Consider the following 22,239-nt stretch of genomic DNA (forward strand, 5'->3'; position numbering starts at 1 on the left):
CGCCGGGGACTAGTAGGACGCAGTGGACGAAGCTACAGACTGTACAGAACACCGCACTCAGGACAGCGACAGGATGCCTCCTGATGTCCCCCGAACATCACCTCCATAACGAGGCACAAATGCTCCCCATAAAGGAGCACAACATAATGCTCTGCAAGCAGTTCCTGATCGGGAGCCACAGAAGTGGCCACCCAAACAGACAGCTGCTTGCAGAGGAGCCCTCGCCTAGGCACGTCAGGAGGCAACTATATGAACTGACGGACGAAGTCCAGAGGTTCATCAAGCGACCTCGTGACTCGACTCATCTCTTCGCATGCCCGGAAAACTCGACAACCCTAACGGCTTTGTCCTTGTGGACCGACCCAATAGAAGCTGCACGCTTCCTAGGGATGCCGTTAGTGGAACTTGACGACAACGACTGAGATATCAACCGATCTGGGCGGGGTTGTTGTAGCCGCTACAACAACAATAACTCAGTCTCGAGTTATGTAGACTCTCGACCTGTGAATGCCGTTCTAGGCATACCACCNCCAAATCGACTGACAAGTGGCCTGTGCAACACAACAAATATAACACGACTGCGAAGAAGAGATCTACTACCCTTTTGTTGAGCGACGTTAAAGCAGCATGGCTATATTATATTATTGTAAATTAGACGTAAGATTTTTTAAACTTGTTGTTAGGCTTAGTAGATGTAAAATAAGCAGATCCAACAAATAAATGCACGTATAATAAAAAAATAAACAAGTACAACGATGTTTTTAGGTTTTACTCACAAACTTCATACCTACATACCCGGAATAAGACTCAAACTTTAGCATTTGGTATAGCAATGATCCTTCATGAATCTCACCTCTCTAGGACAATTGTAAGAGGTGCCGCCTCGAGCCTTTAGTTTTCCCATAGGAATTACACGTAAGAAAATGAGTTCTAGGATCAATGAAAACGCTCAAATCTATAATACATTGATTACATGCCATTTGAGTATTGTGCATGCTCAGATTCCTTAAATTCAAAAAAAAAAATGTTGGTATATACTAGATTTTACCCATATAGGACAAGGGATTAAAAAAGGATAATTTAGGAATTTAAATAATCTGAGCCTGTATAATACTTAAATTGCATGTAATCCATGTATTACAGTTTCGAGCGTTTTCTAGGATCAATGAAAATTATATTGGCCTCAAAATTAAAGAACTCATTTTCTTACGTGAAATTCCTATGGGGCTCGCGGCGGCACCTCTTACAATTGTCCTAGAGAGGTGAGATTCATGGAGGATCATTACCCTATGTTAAAATTTTAGTCTTATTCCGGTCGCATTGCAGGATTTTATTTATTTATTTTTTTTTTTTTGGGGTGGCCTAATATACATACACACATACATATATATATATACATATATGTATAATACAAATAATATACTCCTCCCATCCCTCCCCTTCCCGCTCCGTTAACTTTGGAAAATACGTTTTTATTTTTTTATTTCAAGAAATAACACAGAAACAGATAGTGACTGATTAACAGGCTGAGCACATTTAGCCTCACTGTTTTCGGATCCAATTGTTTGTGGGCTGGAAAACTTTTTCAATGATGCTCTTGTATTACATTCTACACCGATTTTTGCCGACAACTTGTAGCTAGCATCTGTTTGGTCCTTTCCGTCAGTGGATGCGCTCGGCGATTCCAACCCGCCACTTGCATTTTCTTCGTTTAGAGCCTTGGCACACAATTCACTCCTTTCCTTTGAATGGTTTGTGTTCATAGCGTTAATTTTATTATGATCGAAATCTTGTCTCGAAGCAGAATTTTCGCATCGCTATGCTAAAGTTCCATCGCCAAAATTCTCTAAATGAAAATCAGTGGGGCCTAAAAGCACGCAACATGGAAAATCAACCAAAGCTGTCAGTAAGAAGGGCCAGTGATAGGAAATTAAATTTTTCCTTCAGTACGAAATATATACAAAAACTACTTTTCGTCTATAAATTGGATCAACTTTTTAATTTGTTCATATATTTTCTTACTACATTCCCCTCAAGACCAAAGATTTTATGGTATTCATGAGAAATGTTCTTGTTTATGCACATACATTAACGTATTTCACACTTTTACAAATTGATTCCACGTACTCATGTACTTCATTTAACACACATATGTATACACATATTTTCAGGCAAACTTCTTAACAAAAAGCATTTTTATGTTATTATAAATGGAGAAAAGAGACATCTTCTTTGGATTCGGTTATAAATTTTGACATTTTAATAGCATTTCAAGTGCTTATCAAAACTTTTCGACATTCAAATATTGACAAGATTTGACCAGTTATCTTAATATTATTTAATATTATGTATTTTTTTTTTATAAAAATACAGTTTATACTTAAAAAAAAGCTCTACAAATCCAAGGTTCAATCTTTGTGTAACATTAAAACAATTAACACACATGCGTAAAAATTTCGAGCTTTTTAATTAGATTTCCTAGAAATATTTTGAGTATGCAGTTTGTTAAGTTTTAATATGACAAAGTTCTTTAAGATTATTTTTGATGAAGGTGTTGCTCATTTTCTCCATAAAAAAAAATCATCGAACACACTTCGTATGGAAAAAATTATTGACATCGTCAACAAAAAAAAGAGTTTCCAAAAATCAGGGGTAAATCCCAGCTACTTTAAGCTTGCAATTTACTACATATACTAAAATTTAGACCTCGAAATTTTTACGAAAGCTTGTTGATTTTTTTAATGTTGCACAAACTTGGATTTATACAACTTCAACAAATTTTTAATTTAAGCATTTAAATGAATGAATTGAATTATTATGTATTAATTTTCAGGTCCATTATATTCCACATCTTTGAGTGGACTGATGAAATCTTCTGCTTAAAAAAATCTTACTTCTAGTGATCAGGTAGCATGAATTTGATGAAATGTCATAATTTTATTAAAAGTCAATTGGTTAGCAACAACAACGAATGTCATTAAAGGGAACTACCTTCTTTTTTGTATCATGCTGCGTAGTAGGAAAGTATATTTCAAACGAAATTGTATCAACACAGTACAATTGTGCCAAAAATGCCAACACCGTGAGGGGCATGTAACTAGATGTTGCATGTTGTTAGGTATTCTCTTGGAGATTTTTAGCGATCAAAATTAGCGATAGCGAATGCTAGAATCCGGCTGCTGAAAACACGAAATTACAAATTCGGATATAAAAGAAATGGTAACCAACTTTTTCAAATCCGCTGGTTCTTTTTCATTATTTGACCAGCTTAATCAAATGCTGTTGGTCCGATTCCCATCACCTCCAACTTTTTGAAATTTGTTGCACTGTGTTATGTCCGGTAGCTGGAATTGACAGCTTCGGTTTCACCAAGTTCTGATTAACTAACATCGGGGTGAGTTTGGTGATTGTGGATATTAAAGGAAAAGGCTTATAAATTAAATATCGGATATTTTTACCATAGAGATTTGAAATTTACTTAAAATTGTAAATAATGTAATAATGTAACACGATCACAAAAACTGTAGAGAGAGTTGTAATGCTCAATACTACTTGATAAATTTGTATCAGAAATATTTCTATAGGAGTATTCACCGTTATTATAATTTTGTTTAGAATTTATAATATTAGCACGTTTATCAACGGTTTATTACTTTTTATGAATACCCTTATATCAGAGGCGTAACTATAGGACGGCATTACTGGCAAAATGCCACGGGCCCCCGATCCGAGAGGGCCCCGGCCCAAGAGACTGCGAGTTCAGAAATAACCTAACATTTTTAGCAACACTAAGTACTTAAACGTTATAATTTTTTTAAGTACTTAAAATCAATTAAAGCGAGACACAACTTAAGACCATTTGGTCAACATTTTTGTCGTTAATGTTACAGTCGCACGTATATTTCTGTTTATATTTCTGAAACATTGTGTAAAAGCGAAAGTTTTTCATTTATTCTGATAATAAACCCCAAAAGCTACATTTTATATGGGCGATTCTACCATCACGGGTGGGACATTTGAACAGAAAAAATTGTTCTTTCTTGTTAAAATTTAAGTATAAAGTACTGAACAATTCTACATTTTGATAAGTTACACCTTATTGACTATTATAAGAGTTATTACAAAATACGAAAAAAAAAAAAATGCCAGCTTACCTTTATATGCAAAAAAATCTGAGTTATTTCTTCTCTCATGGGTGGGACAAAAAAAAGAACCTGCCTTTGGGAGCAGACATATTTTACGAAAACTCTGTGACTTTATTTCACTTTTCTGTGTAAACTTGATGTCTTATAATAAAACAAAGAACCACGAAAGCAAACAAAGCAAAAACTACAACAAAAAGGATGGCTTTATTGTAAAAAAAAATATGAAATTCCTCTGTCACGGGTGGGACAACATTTGTCAGGGGTGGGACACGTACGAATTTTTATATGAAAAGGAGCTTTTAGTGTGGTCCATATTAAAGATTAGTTATTAAAGAATATAAGAGGCCAAATAATAAGTTCAAGTAAGTTCACTCACGTTTTATCTTAGTATAATATATATAGAAGAAAAAGCCTAGCACCGTCAGCCAAAAAAGTTATTGAAAATCAACGCGATCTCCTAGTGTCTTGAAATTTTCACTTTTCCCTACTTAAATTTAATGTGCTATAAAACTGCGTACCTAGAACTTTTCTAAAAATTATGAACAAAAAGTTTAAAATTTTTGGCTGTAATTGTTAAAATTTGTCGAAATTTATAATTTTTGTACGAAGTTTGAAATGTGGATTTATGTGGTTCTGGTTATGTAATACGCTAGACTTTTATAAAAAAAAATATGAACATTAAATAAACAAAAGAAAAAACCAAAACTGGTCAAAGTGTCACTTAACTTAATCAGCTGACCACAAGGGTATATACATAGGTAATGGGCAAGTCCGCGCTTGCGCCCTTCTCCCCTGCGACCACCTCAACAAACAGTTAAAGCTTATCAGCCCTGCAAACCTACCTCTGGCAACTGAACCACCCGTAGCTGTCACGGGTGGGACATGCTTGACTGTTGAATTATTCTTATCTAACTATGTGGAAACGAAAATGCAGTTGTGGTAAACATTGACAATGAAGCTCTAACATTATGTAACGAACCCGAAACACAACTTCAACTCCTGTAATTAAATATAACAACTTTTATCTTTTTTTGTCACGGGTGGCACAAGACCAATACTGTTTAATAATAACTCATAATATAGATAAAGCACTCACTTAATTTAATATATGATACAATTTTATTAAACGCAGATGACTTCTACTGCATACTTTTCTTACCAAACACTTGAATTAAGAATCGCAAATTATTTGACAGTACTTTCAACACAACCTAACGGGTGATTTTTTAAGAGCTTGATAACTTTTTTTTAAAAAAAAACGCATAAAATTTGCAAAATCTCATCGGTTCTTTATTTGAAACGTTAGATTGGTCCATGACATTTACTTTTTGAAGATAATTTCATTTAAATGTTGACCGCGGCTGCGTCTTAGGTGGTCCATTCGGAAAGTCCAATTTTGGGCAACTTTTTCGAGCATTTCGGCCGGAATAGCCCGAATTTCTTCGGAAATGTTGTCTTCCAAAGCTGGAATAGTTGCTGGCTTATTTCTGTAGACTTTAGACTTGACGTAGCCCCACAAAAAATAGTCTAAAGGCGTCAAATCGCATGATCTTGGTGGCCAACTTACCGGTCCATTTCTTGAGATGAATTGTTCTCCGAAGTTTTCCCTCAAAATGGCCATAGAATCGCGAGCTGTGTGGCATGTAGCGCCATCTTGTTGAAACCACATGTCAACCAAGTTCAGTTCTTCCATTTTTGGCAACAAAAAGTTTGTTAGCATCGAACGATAGCGATCGCCATTCACCGTAACGTTGCGTCCAACAGCATCTTTGAAAAAATACGGTCCAATGATTCCACCAGCGTACAAACCACACCAAACAGTGCATTTTTCGGGATGCATGGGCAGTTCTTGAACGGCTTCTGGTTGCTCTTCACTCCAAATGCGGCAATTTTGCTTATTTACGAAGCCATTCAACCAGAAATGAGCCTCATCGCTGAACAAAATTTGTCGATAAAAAAGCGGATTTTCTGCCAACTTTTCTAGGGCCCATTCACTGANCTACTAAAAAAATTTGCTTATGACTTGATTAGAAAACGTAAAAAAAGGCAATAAAAATGCATTTATAGCTTGAATTTGTTATTTTTTGGTTGATTGGTTTTGGTTGGTTTTATAAAGAAAACAATTTGTGCTGTGAGGCAGTGGCGTAACTATACCATCTGAGGCCCGTGGCAAACTCTTTGGATGAGGCCCCCAAGTAAAAATCGTCACGTTGTAATTTAATTTTAACTCTAGAGTACTAACCATATTTTAATACGTTAGTACTAATTATAGTCGATTAAACGATGTCTTGATAAAAGCCTGTTGTTTGAAAATATTATACATATCATTAAACTTATAAATTTGATGTTTGAAATTAATCATAAAACAACTTTTAGGTTCGTAAAAACTCAAAAATATTGTTTATTCAATATATTTCACATACGCTTCTATTTTATGTATTTTATACAAGCGTATCAAAAAAGGACTAAATTTTCTGCTGGACTTCACAAACGAGATCAATGCAAATCAAAAATGAACAAATTATATTCGTATTAATATAATAAAAAAAACAGCAAAACTTTAATTAGAAATTGATTCTGCACATGAGACACAAGTCTCAACTTTGGTTCGACGAGTAGTTAATGCAAACAAAATCACACTCTGGTAGTTCAAAGAAAACAAAATGCCTTCTCCCTACAACAGAATATGAAGGACTAACCATATATAAAATTTGACCGCAGTCATAATAATAGATTGGCGCTTACACATATGTTAGTGTTTGGCAGAGCTTCTCCTCCGATTTGTGGCGGGCGCCTTGATGTTGTAACACAAAGAGGAGGGACCTACAGTTTTACGCTGAGAAGCTGTTTTTCATGGCAGAAATACACTCTGAGGTTTGCCATTGCCTGCCGAGGGGCGACCGCTGTTAAGAAAAAAACCTTTTTTCTAAATTTTTTTATGATTTTGCTTTCAGCACGGCTTGAACCCAGGCCCTGCGGAATGGAAGCGCGCACTGCTTACCACCACACCACAGTGGCCGCCGACCGTATTCATACCACTCAGTAAAGAAGAAATGAGTAAAATGGAAGTAGAAGTCGTCGAATCGACGAAAATTTGTACTCTAGGGTTAATAAACCACTTAAGTAGTGACCCAACACTATTAAAAAAAATGTGCATTTTAGTTAAATATCTAATAAATTTTATTTTCAAGAGCATGGGTTTATATATATTTGTAATGAAATAACAATTTAATTTTGATAATATATTTATTAGTAAAATTCTTTTCTCCGAGCTTTCTGTTGCGCAAAAGAATCTATAACATCATCAAAGTTTAAAGATAGAGCCATAGGATTTTCAATAGACAGAATAGCCAAGTTACGTAGCCTGTTTTGCCCATAGAGATTCTCATATACGAAGGTTTTATTATAGGTTTTCGGTTCATAGATTTGTCATCAACGTGTATTATCCAAAATTTAATATTTTTATGGTTTCTTTGAACCTTGATCATTATTAAAAAACGAGTTTAATTTTTAACTTTACAAGATACGCCAAGTTTTCCATATGTGTGACGTTATATCTAACTGACTTCCAAAAAATTTTACGTTAAAGACCACTTAAAACCACATTTATCTTTAAAACAACAAAAGATAGGAAAAAAGTGTCTGTATATAAAATGTAGCTTTTGAGATTTATTACACAACATTTCAGAAATATACGTGCGCCTGTAACGTTAACGACAAAAGTGTTGACCATATGGTCTTTAGTTGTGTCTCACTTTAATTGATTTTAAGTACTTAAAAAAATTAGAACTTTAAAGTACTTAATGTTGTTAAAAATGTTAGGATATTTCTGGACTCGTGGTCTCTTGGGCCGGGGCCCTCTCGGATGGGGGGCCCGTGGCATTTTGCCAGCAATGCAGCCCTATAGTTACGCCTCTGCTCTGAAGTTCAGTTTCCCAATGGAACCTCCCATATACAGACAGTTGTTTCCTATCTTTTGTTGTTTTAAAGATAAATGTGGTTTTAAGTGCGCAACTATAAATCAAAAATTTTTTAGAGAAAATTTTAAACATTGTTTAGAACTCAACAAAAAATTTGAAATTTGTTCGACGCCACACATTAGATAAGTAAGCGTAAACAAGCAAAGTTTATTTTAATTAGCACGGTGTGTAATTTGCATACATTATCTTATGGGAATTTATATGGCGCTACAATAACAACAGTAAACCTAAAATTATCATTATTATTACATAAATAACAACACGACGGTACGGACGTATTCATATGTAGCTCAGCGCAAGAATATACAAATACAAATATACAAGAACAATTATTTATCGCTTCTATAAACCTAAGGCACTCCGTACATTACGCGTCTAATCAAAGTAGAGTAATCGTTTCGTCATGCCGAAACGAATGCATGACGACTCGACTTCTGCACACTTGCACGCTCTGCATAAGTCACCAGCAGCGTTCGGACTACTGAAACTCGATTCGGGAGTAAATGACTCGAAAAATCGGAGCAAAAACGAAATTTTCGGAGCACATTAACATTTTTGTTTATGGACCAAAAAATTCAAAATTTCACACAGATTTTTTTAAAAGAATAATAAACCAGATTTTTGCTATTACCAATAAAAATTCTAAAAAAGCGGATTTTCGGCCCACGCTAATGCATATGTATATTTAAGGTAGATTTCAATTCATCAAATTGTGTTTAAATTGTAATTGTAAAGCATTGGCACCGAGTACTTGTAAATCAGCTTAATCCCTAAATAGTATTCAAAAACAAGCTTTCCATCAATAAATTTATAATTAAAAAAAAGTAAATTATCGGACGTCGTATAAATTTCTGACCTTTGGTTTAACTTTCAACTGTTTCGACATTAATCCTGTTGGCGTAATTACTTTTAATGAGATTCATCTCTGAAAATTTTCTTTCGGCTGCAGCACTACTGTGCAGTAAAATAGCCAACGTCGGCATATACTCTGCCAAGTTGCTAAACATGCACCTTTCCAAAACATTTTTCCTAGTCCTTAATCAATCCCCTGCTTTGGGAAATGAAAAGTGATTCCGCAAGGAATGTTAAGGAGTAAAATAGACAACTTCTGTTACATCTTGCTATACAAAACCTTGGTGGTTTCCACAGAAGTTATTTAGCAAAAAGTTAAGAAGTTAGCATATTATTTTGTGACGAACTTTTGTAGTGCCGGGGTGAGCTACATAAGTCCGTCCAGGGTTCCTGAAATGGAAATCCTACTCCGCTTCTTCAAAATAATAAATCTTCACTTTCAATCAATTTAGTCTTTTATTAAATACACTTCTTAAATTAGGAACTCCTATCAGGAACGCTTAAAAGCAGTGGGAGTGAATATCCCTCCACTATCCTTACCCGTCGGCGGGAGTGGTAACCTCCGCCGAATATAAGCCTAAATGCAAATGAGGTGGAAAGTCCCAGGTGCGCTTCGTTTGCCGGTAGTGTGTGCCCACCGACAAGTATGCCTGCCTACTACCGACTCACATAGTAGTATTTGGCCGATTTATGCGGCCAAAATTATTTTTATGAATATTTCAACTCGAAATGTTTAGAAAAGACGTGTTGTGACATATAGAATTGTAAATGTTCAAAATCAAGTAAATATAAGGGGAGGTCGTCCAACTCTGTCATCAAAAAAAAAAAATATATTAAGTTGCTTAAAGTTTGACATCGGTAGACTACATGTTGCCGTGGTCCGATTTTAGGAACACATATTTACGTGTTCGTCTCGGCGCGGAGAAGGTTTATATCTAGCATTAACAGAGCTGCCACATGTTAAACAGTTTTGTTCAATTAGTTAAATGAATTGAATTGAAAATGGGTTTGAAAAGGTTTTACCTCTAAGTAACCTCCCAGGGTTGCCACCGGTTTAAAAATCAAATTCAATTTTAATTTAGAGAATAGGTAATTCAAATATGTACTAACATTAACAGAGCTGCCACATGTTAAACAGTTTTGTTCAATTAGTTAAATGAATTGAATTGAAAATGGGTTTGAAAAGGTTTTCCCTCTAAGTAACCTCCCAGGGTTACCACCGGTTTAAAAATCAAATTCAATTTTAATTTAGAGAATAGATAATTCAAATATGTACTATCACAGTATAGGTAAGAAAATGTAATAAAACTACATTTTTGTAATAATAACAGTAATATAACAGTCTTATTTATTGTTAAGAGAATGTTGTAAGTATTAACTTGGAATAAATTGGCGCCTTAATTACTGAAATATTTTCAACGTATTGCTTTTCCATACCAAAGTTATTAGGTGCCCTGGGTTTGGTACAAATTAATAAATCGGTTACCGAGATATATATTTGTGATCATAAGTGGGCGGCGCCACTCGCATTTTCCAAAAATTTCATAATACTAATTTGTTCCAAAATTTTACTCCGCATACCAATTTTCAACAATTTGGATACAATATTTACTGAAATATCGTAGATTTATCTAAATTGACATTTATCTAAATTTAAGAGCGTGTATACCCAAAACTATTTCTTTAATCATCACTTACATATATAACACCAATGTAAAGGAAAACAAATGGTTATTCCGAAATACATAACATAGTTGGGTTCGCCTTACATTCCCGCAGATTTCCAGCAACAGGACCGAAAGGTCCCCTAGAAAACGTGACTTTTGCTCATATCTCGAAAACTATTATTATTTTTTAATTAATTAGATTCCCATTCCACGGCCTCAAATTCAAAAAGTTTAATTTTATTGTTAAAATATATCTAAAGTATTGTAACTATATACTAGTTTCGTTTTTGGATTTTTCTTTAACACATTTTCTGCGGGCAATCTTTTCAGACTACATTAGCCAAATTTCCAAGCTTTCAATTGAACAAAGAATAATAACGCGATCTCTCCCGGGGATACAACAAATTCCTTAATATTCAACAAAAATTAAAAAAGAAATACTAGTTGAAAACCGCTATTTTCGTTACATTTAAATTGAACTTTTCCTTAATAAAAAAAAAAATTAACTCTTAAATGCATTATTACCTTCTGTATGCGGATCCATCACAACTTTTTAAGAAAACAGTGCAGAAATTGAAATATTGACTTAAAACCGTCACGATCTTTCTAGAGAGCGAAAATTTATTTATATGCAGCGTTAGAATATTCTGTTTCCGGTCAACGGTGAGTGTTCGCTGTGCAAGAAAGGGGGACTGCGAAATGTTATTTGGAATATTCTCTATCGAATGTGACTAATTTTTTAAGTGTCCTTCAAAATTTTGTCAAATTGGTATTTGGCCGCCTAAATCGTTCAAATACCCCTATGTGCGACTGCTTAACTTTACGAAATATTTCCTCGCTTTTATACTCTTCTGCGCCTAGGCAGACTGTTGTTCTACAATAACAATGCTTAACTACTAATGTTAAGAAATTAACAAACTTCAAATAGCAACAACTGAACACTGAAGGTAGTGTTATGTGGTATATACAATTTAATAAGTATAAGCAAATCCAATACAATTCAATTTAGGTAATTGAATTAATTAAACTTAATTAAAGGCTCATTTCAAATCAAATCCTATCAAGAACGCTTAAAGGCAGTGGGAGTGAATATCCCTCCACTATCCTTACCCGTCGCCGGGAGCGGTAACCTCCGCCGAATATAAGCCTAAACGCAGAGCTGGGTAAATGCAATTACATTACAATTACAATTACATTCCTCAGTAATTGTAATTAGGATGCAATTCCTTCAGTTCACAGCAAAGGAATCGATTACTTTTTCAATTCCTTGAAGTAATTTCAAATGGAATGGTTTTTTTCTTTAATTCCATTACAAGGAGTTTCATATTGTAATTGAAATAAATTACGTGCTAATATGTATTTTTTTTCAATTCCTTTGAAAGGAATTGAAAATGTAATTTTTTTCCAATTCGTTTGAAAGGAATTGAAAATGTAATTGATTTTTTTCGAATTCCATTCCTCAAAGTAATGTAAAAAGTAATCGAAAAATTTATAATATAAAAATTTACTGTTGAATTGCAATAGCTGTGTTAAATTTCTTGGTTGCTAACTGCCTTGAATAAATAACTTATACCTCAGTAGTATTACTAACTGGACTTTAAGAAAACTGAATAACTTAAACTGTGTTTTAACAGGTGGAAACCCTCCTTTAAAATATTTTCGACTGTAAGCTTTTTGAAAACTCTTTAGTTTGACACCCACATGGCAATATTTCATTTACTTCGTCAATTTAACTGAGTTACAATTTCCAAACATATTTCCAACAGTTATCTTTCTCAAACCTCTTTAGTTTGATACCCATATTCTAATATTTTATTTATTTTATCAAGGTAATTTAGTTAAATTTTCAAACACATGGCACCCCTCCTCAAACATATTTTCGGCAGTAAGCCTTCTAAAACTCTTTAGTTTGACACCCTCATGGCAATATTTTATTTATTTTATCAATTTGACTGAGTTAAAATTTTCAAATAGGTGGCAACCCTCGTCAAAAATACTTTCAACAGTTATCTTTCTTAAACCTCTTTAACTTGATACCCATATTGTAATAATTCATTTATTTGATCAATATAATTGGGTTTAAAAACTTCAAATAGGTGGCAATTCTCTAATTTTTTAGTATTATACCGAACAATACAAAAAAAAAATTCAAATCAGTTCAGCCGTTCTCGAGTTTTGACGACCGTGACATACTACGAACACAACACTTTTATATATGTGACCTGGTCTACGGAAAGGGGGCTTAGGTGTCAAAAAATCAATTTTCACTTTTTGGTTGATTCGGATGGAAGATGAGATGCTTTTTCACGTGGTGAAAAGCAGAAAATCCTAACTTGCTTAGAAGTGTACTAAAAATATGAACTGCACTGAACTCCTCATCAACACTCATGTTTCATTTCATGCGAAATGCGAAGACGATAATCAACAGAAACAGTAAACGTCACTTCTTCAGTGTTACTTTTTTAAATGTTCCACACTAGCAACTTACACGGGTTAGGGGGCTTAGGTGTCAAAAAATCAATTTTCACTTTTTGGTTGATTCGGATGGAAGATGAGATGCTTTTTCACGTGGTGAAAAGCAGAAAATCCTAACTTGCTTAGAAGTGTACTAAAAATATGAACGGCACTGAACTCCTCATCAACACTCATGTTTCATTTCATGCGAAATGCGAAGACGATAATCAACAGAAACAGTAAACGTCACTTCTTCAGTGTTACTTTTTATATGTTCCACACTAATGTTCCACTAAATGTTACACGATGAACTATAATAATATTCCGACCAACAACAACACTTACTGGACCAACAACAACACTTACTGGACGTCCGGCGCGGAGAACAATTAACGAGATAATGAGAAACTGACGAAACGAGTTGCTTACTTTTAACAGCTTTTTCACAGAAAACTAGTTTTCGCACGTAAGCTCCCTTTTCGTAGACCAGGTCACATATATAGATATACATAGAAGGTGTTCAATGTGTGCTTTCGATTTTAATCTTTGACCACAACAAAAATGCCACATTGTACTTTCAGTTTCCCGATTACTTTTACAATTCCTTTGAGTAATTGAAAAAACTAAAGTACTCTTGCAATTCCAGGTAATGGAATTGAAAAAAAAAAAATGAATTACATTTTCAATTCCTTTCAAAGGAATTGGGGGAAAAAGATTACATTACTAGCACGTAATTTATTCCAATTACAATATGAAATTCTTTGTAATGGAATTCAAAAAAAAAAAAAAAACAATTACATATGAAATTACTTCAAGGAATTGAGAAAGTAATCGATGTCTTTGCTGTGGACTGAAGGTATTGATTCCTAATTACAATTCCTTGTAATTTGTAATTGAGAGTAATTTAATTCCTAAAGGAATCATTACGACCCAGCTCTGCCTAAACGCAAATGAGGTGGAAACTCCCAGGTGCGCTTCGTTTGCCGGTAGAGTGTGCCCACCGACAAGTATGCCTGCCTACTACCGACTGCTTAGCTTTACAAAGTATTTCCTCGCATTTATACTCTTCTGCGCCCAGGCAGACTGTTGTTCTACAATAACACTGCTTAACTACTAATGGTAAGAAATTAACAAACTTCAAATAGCAACAGATGAGCAATGAAGGTAGTGTTATGTGGTGTATACCAGACAACAGCATGAGTATACTCACTTCTATCTAAATAGTATGAACTCAATGCTGTGAACTCTATACGGGTAGTGTTTCACCGTACGAACAGTGAGATTCATAGTTAGTTTTGAAATAAAAGTTTAGCTGCAGTGTACTCATTTGATTTCAAATATCGCATTGATATACTCTTTCCAAATCAAGTCAACCGAATGAAAAACACTGTTATGAAAAGCAAGTCGAGCAATCGAATGACACTCATTGACTTCAAACAATTAGTAGAGAATACGACAATTTTGAAAAAAATGGATATTGATGAAGTATTTTTTTGAATATATTAGGTTTATTAAATTATTTAATTATCCACCTGATGTACATTTATATAACGAGTCTACAAAAGAAATGCACAGTCACCTCAGAAGACCTCGGCTTTATAAGAGACTTGAAAAATGAGTCGCTTTATTATTTAAAAACTGTTGCTGTTGATAACTTAACAGATTTACACAAAATTTCGCTTTTTTTATACCCGCTAGCAAAATAGCTGAAGAACTTTACCGAATCTGATCAAAGGTACACAAAAGAGAAATGTTTACAAATTATTAGAACGTTAACTGAGAATTCTGACAGTACAACGGAACCACAAATTGCGGATACACTTTTGTTACCTTCAGACAACTTTGAGCTGTTTTCAGGTCTTCTTAAACAACCTACCTTTGTGAGCAGAATTGATAAAGCTACTGCAGAGCTTCGGCTTCATACGAACTTCGATATAATTAACTGGTGGGAGGTACACAAATGCGAAATGCCGCTGCTGCATAAACTGAGTCGTAGAGTAATAGCCACTCCTTCAACTAGCGCATCGTCAGAAAGAGTTTTTTCTTCTGCTGGAAATGTTATTTCTGACAAAAGATGCTACCTTTTGTTAAATGATGATACCCTTAATCAGTTGATATTTTTGCGTTATAATATGCCGTTAGAAAACCAATAAAATTAACAAAAATTGTCTTTACAAATTGTTTTCCTTTGATACTTTCGTTACAGCAGTTATGGCTTGCACTTGTTTTTCCAATCAAGCACTTGTTATTTGAATCAAGCACTTGTTATTTGAATCGAGCACTTGATAGTGTGAATTACTCACTCAATTGACAATGTTTTTTCAATGCTATCGCACGTTAGGTTTGGAAATAAATGAGTGTGTGCAGATTTGAAAAGAAACCGAGTGACTTAAAATGTAATTTGAGTGTATCCATGCAGCTCTCTGGTTTATACAATACAACAAGTATAAGCGAATCCAATACAATTCAATTTAGGTAATTCAATTAATTCAACTTAATTAAAGGCCCTAGTTAGGGCGGGTTAATTTTTTTTTCGACATCGTTCCTAGCAGATTCGGATTCTACATAAAATTCTAAGAAAAAAGCCCTTTAGACCATATCTCTAAAATCAATTTCGAGCCTGCCCAATTTTAAAAGAAATAATTTTTAATTAATACTAAGTCCATAATCAGATTAATATTTACTAAAGTGTTAGGAATGTTTTTTTTTTTTGTAATAAAGAATTGTGCTCGGGAGTTTTGTGATATGAAAAATTCATTTCTGATATCTATTTTTTATTTAAAGAACCGCAAGATGGCGCTTCAAAGCAAATCTACTATATATTTGTGGAAGTATGTATGTATGTATGTACCAGGTTGCAGCTTGAACGGATGTATAGAATCGAATAAAATTTTGCCAAAGTATTGCCATGACTCCTGGACCTATAATAGGGTAAAAAATTGAAACTCGCCAAGGGGGGGAGGGGATGAGATATACCTCCTATAGTGAAAAGTTTTAATCAGCTCTAACTTCGGAATTATAGTCACATGAACTCGGAAATTTGAAATGCACGGATACCTATGTTAGGTGCTTATGGAAAGATATATGTATATAAATGAGTTTGTAAAAAGGGGCGTGGCACATCTTATAGGTGTGGAATCTTTTATCAGCTATAACAGCAGGCAGTATTAGTGATCTCATTGTATTGGATTTTGAAGATTTGTTATAATTGATCAAAGTTAAATTCAAATAAATTATAGATGATATGAAGTTCACCGGGTCATCTTCTAGTCTTTAATATATACTCAGTTAATATACGGATTAATATTTACTAAAGTGTTACGAACGTTATTTTTTTAATACAATAAGAAAAAAATAACTATAATTTAAAGGAATGACACACAATGGCTAGAGTCGTCGCATGTGTGTATTCTTTCATATACATATATATGGGCCGTTCTTACGGTTAATATATTTTTCATCCACTCGCTTATTCCTTACCGAAAATTTTAAATAAAAATTTAACAAGTTTTAACCGCTGATACAGTACAGGTAGCAGTTTAAAATGGGTAACTGGATAAACTTTATAAAGAAAACATATTCTCTGGCTAAATTAATAAGCCTGCCCGGATAACATAAAATCCCAAGCTTGATAAACATTTGGTGTTATAAAAGTTTTATAAAGCTCTACTTGTAATTAGGAAAAATGCCGAAAAAAATTATAAAATTGATTCATTGATTGATTGATTGATAAAAATAGAGAGTGAGTTATGGCTATGACAATAGAAACTAGAAAAAAGATACCTCGTGTTGAAAGCAAAAAGGATCTAAAACCAAAAAAAAATATAAATACATTGTTAATCATAAAAAAATTTATGATTCGAAAAATAATTTTAAAATATTGTAAATTTTTTTTTGGTTTTTTAAAGTTAAGGGTAAATAAACCCTTAAACTTACAGTAACGAACAAAAGTATTGGCACAGTAAATTTTACGCAATATAGGCAAAGTATTTTTTAGAAAAATTCCAAGTATGCAGTTTAATAATCCATTCAATTTTAGTTTATCAAAGTGCAGGTTTGAAGTTGCTTGAAAATCTGAATATAAAATTGCAAATTAGTATGCAGATTTATTGAATTTTCCTGAGTTTTTCACAAAGTTTACACATTTGATTTTTATGTGTTTTAGTGTAGTATGAACTATGTTTTTATAAAAAATTATCGGAAATAAATTAAAAATTTTGCATATATGTAATGCGAAAATTTACTGTGCCAAAACTTTTGTTCGACACTGTACATATAAAAAAATACATACAGTAACTTCTCCCGTTACAATAGTAAAAAATATGTAATTTGCTTTGTAGTGCAATCTTGCGGTTCTTTAAATAAAAAATAGATATCAGAAATTAATTTTTCGTATCAATAAGCTCCCAAGCACAGGTTTGTATTAAAAAAAATATATCCGTAACACTTTATTAAATATTAATCTGCATATTTTATCAATTCGTCGGAATATGTTTTTATGTATGTTACCGCGTAACTTTGGACTACGTTATCCGTTTTCTATAATTCTTTTTGAAAGGAAAGGTGGTTCCTCAGAGGTAGTCTCCTACTAATTGAGTGTAGATCCGATAATTGGGCCATGAAGAAAATAACGGTACTTTTAAATTTGTATATGAGAATTGAAGTCGGTTTTGTTTTTTTGTTTAAATTTTACTCCAGTGTCCACAGCTTCTATAAAAGAGTCGTAGGCCATATTTTTTTGTTAGTTCAATTGTGGAACATTTGTATGAACTGCTTCGGCTAATACTTCGGCTTTTGTTCTCTTTTTATATCGAGGCTGAGTGCATTGTTCGATGGGGTGATATCATTGCCAAACATGATAGTACTTTGTTTGCCATCAATAAACACTATCTTGACGGAGTTACAGTATTCCACATTGATGCGAGCCTCAAAAGTTTTGAACAATATTTGCGAGTATGGCTTTTAGTTTTTACCGCTCAGGTAGGTGGCAGGCCTATAGAAAATATTTCTTAATCAATAATTTTTCAAATACTTTTCGCTCGACACCTATATTATAATACATACTTTATCTTATTAACTTAATTGAATTAAATTTTCGAAATTGGTGGCAACTCGACTCAAAAATATTTTCAGTAGTAAGCCTTCTTAAACCCTTTTAATTTGATACCCATATTGCAATATTTAATTTATCTTATCAATTTTATTTAACTAAATTTTGAAACAGGTGGCAACCCCCCTCAAAAATATTTTTGCCTGTAAGCCTTCATAACCTCTTTCTTTTGACACCCATATTGCAATATCTAATTTATGTAATTAATTTACTTATATTGGAATTTTTAAACAGGTGGCAACTCTCTATTTTTTCTGGTTTTAACAATCCGGATATTATAAAAAACAAACCAAAAAAATAAAAATATTCAAATCGGTCAAGCTGTTTTCAAGTCTTAGCGAGGCTAACGGACAGCAATCCAATTTTATATATAAGATATCTTCTTTTAAAAATGCGCAGGCTCGAAATTGACTTTAGAGCTATGGTCTGGATGAATTTTTTTCTTAGAATTTTATGAAGAATCCGAATATGCTAGGAACAATGTCGAAAAAAATCGATCCATACTATACTATATATATATATATATACATATAACAATATTTCTCATGTAAAAATAAGCTATGTTGTGTGGACTCCAAAGCCCCTGGATTTGGTCCTCGCAATTTTTAATAAATTCTTAATGTGAATGGAAAAAATGGAAAATGGGAGCATATTTTAGGTCAAGCGTAGTAAGAAGTAGATTTTAAATTTAAAAAAGAAATGGGAGTAAATCTACTCCGATCGGACCAAAGTCTGGATGCTGGTCACCAGCTAATGAAAACTTTCTACACATAACACATTTTCTGGCCGTTCTTTCGCAAGTATGCACTTCCGCAAATAATCGCATGTGTTTTAATAGAATTTGCACGAATTTTAGGACGAAATCATTCATTTTCAATTATTTCCTATTAAAATGACAAATAATTTTTATCTCCAACTCAAAAATGTAAACAAATGATGTCAAAACGGAAAGCGCCTTACAATGTTGGGCGCTTCGATTCATGCAGCTTTCATGGGCGTCGCTACGTAGGAACCTTTGAAGTTTACCTTCTATGTAGTATACAATACTAAGAAATGGCAGCTGGAAGCAAAATTCTTTGCCCGGTAGTAAAAAGCATATAAATCACAGTTTCAATCTTTATACAATATTTAGGAAAATTCAACAAAATTTCAACTTTTCATCTGAATCTTTACAACATTTTAGGGTATGCAGGGTAATGAAGTGCAAGTTTCAACCAGCTAAAAAATCGCGCTGATTTTTGGTAATTGTTTCTTGATAACTACTTTTGCGTTTTTTTTTATATAACAAGTGCAATTTAAAAAAAGGACGTTGGTTTTTTGAAATGTTGTTGCTAACGGTCTCCCGCATTTTGTTTCATAAGAAATTCATGCTTATATAGAAAAATCCGTCACTAAAAAAAAAAAAATTCTCTGAAATCAACGGGATTTTTTTAGCCGTTTGAAACTTGCACTTCATTAGACTAAAATTGCATGCCCAAAAATGTTCTAAAGAATCAGATCAAAAAATTGAAATTTTGATGAAAATTTGTGGAATTTTCCTAAAAATTATTTATAAAGATAAGGGTATCAAATATAAGAAAAAATTCTGTAGAATTAGAACAGAATAAATTTTTTGGTGCATAAGGACAAATGGGTATGGAAAAGTCCTTTAAAAATTTTGTCCTTAAAAATCCTTGAAAATTTGCAATATTTATTTTTGAAAAAATTATTGTTTTAATTCATACCAGAGTTGTGAAAAATGCATAAAATTTTTTAATGCATAGCATTTTAATGTAAATGCAAAAAAAAACCAATGCATTAGTTTTTGATATGTAATGTAAATGAAAGCTTCAATGCATTAATTTCGAAGAAATAAGGTTAATGATTTTTTTTTTGTATTAACATTAAAATGTTTAAATGATTGCTATTGCAATAATTTATTGCATTAAAAACCCACTAACTCATTTTATTTTGAAGTAAAAATTCTTTGCTGACGTTGAGGGTAGCATTTTAAGGTCAAAAAAGATAGTGACGAACGTTAAGGCTGGCTTTCACTATGTCAAGTTCAATTGCATTTGTCGTTAAATAGGTAACAACACAGTAGGTCCTCAGTCGTGTACATGCGCATGTTCTGAAATTTTTTAGTTTTTGTGGTACAGTGTTATTCATAGTTTTGAAATACATGTATTTCATGAAAGCAAAAAATAAAAATAGTTGACATCACTTTCTTTTTTAAACGCCTAGGATATCACTGACCATTATAAGGGACCCTGAAAGACCGGAAGGCTCAAAGCTTTACAAATTTGTTGATGTGATTTTGAAATGAACGATAGAAAATTAGCCGGTATACATATTTTAAAATTTTTAGAATCAGTGGTGGAAATTTTATACTGAAAGGGTTAAGAAACCTTTAGTTTAAAAGTGTGATACTAAATGCCTTTCGCCATAAACGGCGCCAATTTTCAGGTTTATCAAGCCTCTAGAAGTACAAGATTAATTGTTGCCTTTCACGAAGTTCTTTAAATAAATCTTCACCTAAATACTGAAGTATATTTACGAATATCACGTTTTATTATATGCTTAAATTTAATTTCTTAATTTTAGTAAGTATTTCTTTACTGCTTACACCCGAATGTCGGGGGTTTCTACTAGTTTTAATAAATTGTCAGGCTAATTTCTTATAAAATTTACGTTTAGGTTTTTGCATCTTAAGCATACATCGATCATTTTATTTTAGAAAATCAATGTGAAATAATTGCAGAAACGATTAACCGATTTGCTGTGCAACCAATATGTCTGATTTTTAAATAATTTTTGTAAACAAATCGGCAAGTACATATCGTTCCCCGCATGCCAATGCCAATGAAGTTTGAATTTTTTTACGAGACTTAACTGTGCATTCATGTAATTGACATTGTGAAATATGTGGTTTCTGTGTACGCATGGTATTCCGGGTTTTGGTATAACATAGGACATCCAAAGGTTAATCAAGTCAACCCAACCACTCAAAATTGATAAATTTGCACATTCATGCTTCTGGCATAAGGGCGACGAAATGTATTTACTTCACATTTATTAATTTTTTATACGCCTGTCCTACATATCTTCGTAGTAAGAAAATAGTAGTCATATTTCGATTTCCTGTTAATATTCCTCTATTTGCATGAAAACAAGTAAAACAACTAAGAAAGTCTAAGTTCGGGCGGAGTCGAACATTAAATACCCGGCGCTAGTATTAAATAAATGTTTTTTCACCTTTCCGAAGGCTACCGCTACATGGTAAGCCGGCGTGTATCAATTTTGAGTAAATTTGCGTCCTTAAATTTCGAAATATCGCAGTTTCAAGCATTTCTGAAATTTACCGTTATATGAAAAGCGGCCGTAATTTTAGTCCGATTTCAATAATTCTCAACATTTTGCTTTTATGTGGCAAGCACAATAAAAATACCGAGTTTGGTACAAATTGGTAGAACTGTTACCGATATACATATATGTGATTATAAGTGGGCGGTGCCACGCCCATTTTCCAAAATATTACCATAAACGTATTTCTTGGTAAAGAATTGTTGCAAGCATCAATTTTTAATAAATTAGCTTTAATATTTACTGATTTATCGAAGATTTTGTATTTCTCTAAATTATCGTTATATGGGATGTGGGCGTGGTTATTGTCCAATTTTTTAAATTTTCGGCCATTTAGTATACTGTACCCAGGCCAACAACTGCCAAGTTTGGAAGAAATTGCTGCAGCTGTTACCAAGATACACACATGTAACCATAAGTGGGCGTGGCTACGCCCATTTTCCAAAAATTTATAGTATTATTTTTCGTGTAAAAAATGTTGTAAATATCAATTTTGAGTGAATAATCGTCAGTAGTTACTAAAATATCGCAGTTTTCGTATTTCCGAAAATTACCGTTATATGGGATATGGGCGTGGTTATTGTCCGATTTTTTAAATTTTCAGCCATTTAGTATGCTGTATCAAAGCCAACAACTTTGCCAAGTTTGGAAGAAATTGGTGCAGCGGTTACCAAGATATACACATGTAA

The 22,239-nt window shown here is 33.3% G+C and overlaps 1 protein-coding gene and 1 long non-coding RNA gene across 3 annotated transcripts in view; one reads left to right on the forward strand and one right to left on the reverse strand.

Annotated features, from left to right (window-relative positions):
• Nucleotides 1-22,239, forward strand: part of Cul3 (cullin 3) — a 162,836-nt gene that overhangs the window by 78,371 nt on the left and 62,226 nt on the right. The gene's annotated exons all lie outside the window — the stretch shown is intronic.
• LOC108361425 (uncharacterized) overlaps nucleotides 6,051-22,239 on the reverse strand; it is a 20,880-nt gene continuing 4,691 nt past the window's right edge. Inside the window, exons 3-4 of the long non-coding RNA XR_001847295.1 lie at nucleotides 13,973-13,977; nucleotides 6,051-6,144 (exon numbers count right to left, since the gene is read on the reverse strand). This is a non-coding gene — a long non-coding RNA (uncharacterized LOC108361425). The remainder of the gene's footprint in view (nucleotides 6,145-13,972; nucleotides 13,978-22,239) is intronic.

Source organism: Rhagoletis zephyria, unplaced genomic scaffold, assembly GCF_001687245.7.
Source record: "Rhagoletis zephyria isolate East Lansing unplaced genomic scaffold, Rhagoletis_zephyria_1.1 Rzeph_scaffold_00761, whole genome shotgun sequence".
NCBI classification, from domain to species: Eukaryota; Metazoa; Arthropoda; class Insecta; order Diptera; family Tephritidae; genus Rhagoletis; species Rhagoletis zephyria.